This window comes from Dipodomys ordii, unplaced genomic scaffold, assembly GCF_000151885.1.
Source record: "Dipodomys ordii isolate 6190 unplaced genomic scaffold, Dord_2.0 Scaffold66, whole genome shotgun sequence".
NCBI lineage: Eukaryota > Metazoa > Chordata > Mammalia > Rodentia > Heteromyidae > Dipodomys > Dipodomys ordii.
In genome coordinates this window covers 5,418,757-5,421,127 of record NW_012267282.1, presented here as the reverse complement: position 1 = coordinate 5,421,127, position 2,371 = coordinate 5,418,757, and the positions used below count along the sequence as shown (strand labels likewise).

Here is a 2,371-nt window from a genome sequence, read left to right as displayed (position 1 = left end):
CCGGCCGGCCTCGTCCCCGCGGGCTTTAAGGTAGATCTGGGATTGGAACCGCGAAGCCACGACCGCAGGCGCCCAGCCCGGAGCTGAGTGTGCGGCGGGCTGCCCGGCAGCGGGGACTTCTGTCGCCAGACGCCCCCCGCCCCCATTTCCTTCCCCTCAGACGGGGGGGGCGCAGGGGGCGAAGCCTCAAGGTCAAAGGTTTTTGCAGAGGTAGTCTCGGAAGGCACAGGGATGAGCACTGTCGGGGTGTGTGTGTGTGTGAGCACTGTCTGTGCGTGTGTGAGCACTGTCGGTGTGTGAGTGTGAGTGTGTGGACTGTCGGTGTGTGAGTGTGTGTGAGTGTGTATGTGAGGACTCGGTGTGAGTGTGTGAGGACTGTCGGTGTTGTGTGTGAGGACTGTCGGTGTTATGTGTGAGTGTGAGGACTGTCGGTGTTATGTGTGAGTGTGAGGACTGTCGGTGTGAGTGTGTGAGGACTGTCTGTGTGTGTGAGACTGTCGGTGTGTGAGTGTGAGTGTGTGAGGACTGTCGGTGTGTGTGTGTGGACTGTTGGTGTGTGAGTGTGAGTGTGTGAGGACTGTCGGTGTGTGTGTGTGGACTGTTGGTGTGTGAGTGTGAGTGTGTGGACTGTCGGTGTGTATGTGAGGACTCGGTGTGAGTGTGTGAGGACTGTCGGTGTTGTGAGGACTGTTGGTGTTATGTGTGTGTGTGAGGACTGTCGGTGTGTGAGCGTGAGTGTGTGAGGACTGTCGGTGTTGTGTGAGTGTGTGAGGACTGTCGGTGTGTGTGTGAGGACTGTCGGTGTGTGTGTGTGTGAGGATTGTCGGTGTGAGTGTGTGGACGTCGGTGTGTGTGTGTGAGGACTGTCGGTGTGTGAGTGTGAGGACTGTCGGTGTTGTGTGTGTGAGTGTGAGGACTGTCGGTGTGTGAGTGTGAGGACTGTCGGTGTGTGTGTGTGGACTGTCGGTGTGTGTGAGGACTGTCGGTGTTATGTGTGAGTGTGAGGACTGTCGGTGTTGTGTGAGTGTGTGTGGACTGTCGGTGTGTGTGTGTGAGGACTGTCAGTGTGTGAGTGTGTGTACGTGTGAGGACTGTCGGTGTGTGTGGACTGTCAGTGTGTGTGTGTGAGGACTGTCGGTGTGTGTGTGAGTGTGTGAGCACTGTCGGTGTGTGTGTGGATTGTCGGTGTGTGTGAGTGTGTGAGGACTGTCGGTGTGTTGTGAGTGTGTGAGCACTGTCGGTGTGTGTATGAGTGTGTGAGGACTGTCGGTGTTGTGTGTGTGAGGACTGTCGGTGTGAGTGTGAGGATTGTCGGTGTTGTGAGTGTGAGGACTGTCAGTGTGTGTGTGGACTGTCAGTGTGTGTGAGGTCTGTTGGTGTGTGAGTGTGAGGACTGTCGGTGTGAGTGTGAGGACTGTCAGTGTTGTGTGTGAGTGTGAGGACTGTCTGTGTGTGTGTGTGGACTGTCGGTGTTGTGTGTGTGTGTGAGGAGTCGGTGTTGTGTGTGTGTGTGGACTGTCGGTGTGTGTGTGAGGAGTCGGTGTTGTGTGTGGACTGTCGGTGTTGTGTGAGGACTGTCGGTGTTGTGTGTGTGTGAGGACTGTCGGTGTTGTGAGTGTGTGTGTGAGGACTGTTGGTGTTGTGTGTGAGGACTGTCGGTGTTGAGTGTGTGAGGACTGTCGGGGTTGTGTGTGTGAGGACTGTCGGTGTGAGTGTGTGAGGACTGTCGGTGTGTGTGTGTGAGGACTGTTGGTGTTGTGAGTGTGTGAGGACTGTCGGTGTTGTGGGTGTGTGTGTGAGGACTGTCGGAGTTGTGGGTATTCGTGTTTCTGGCTCAGTGGATCCTGCTTTTTGTGTGTGTGTGCGTGATCGAGTCCTCTCACATCTGATCCCAGTAACAATTCTGTGAGGTGGGTAACAATAAAGTGTAGAGAATACAAGTAAGTCCCCATTCTTAGTGTTTTCATTAATGTATTTCATATTCTTGGCCTTTTATATGGAATTTTCCATTTAATCGGTACACATTGTTTGGGGGGGTTCATGTTTCTGCCCCTTTAATTTTTTGGGGAGTGCTGGTACTAGGGCTTGAATTTAGGGACGCACTCTCTCTTAGTTTGTTAGTGTAAAGCTAGTGCTCTGCCACTTGAACCACATCTCTACTTCCAGCATTTTGCTGCTGTATTAGAAATAGAGTTTCAGGGATTTTTTTTTTCTGCTTGGACTGGCTTCAAACTTCAATCCTTAGATCTCAGCCTACAGACTTTTTTTTTTTTTTTTTGACAGTTTAGAAAACTTGAAATCAGGGCTGGGAAGGTGGCTCAGTGGTAGAGCACTTGCCTTGCATGCATGAGGCCCTGGGTTCAATTCCTCA

General features: G+C 52.6%; 1 protein-coding gene across 1 annotated transcript in view; it reads left to right on the top strand.

Annotated features, from left to right (window-relative positions):
* Positions 1–2,371, top strand: part of Naa25 (N(alpha)-acetyltransferase 25, NatB auxiliary subunit) — a 44,898-nt gene that overhangs the window by 785 nt on the left and 41,742 nt on the right. The window lies entirely within an intron of this gene.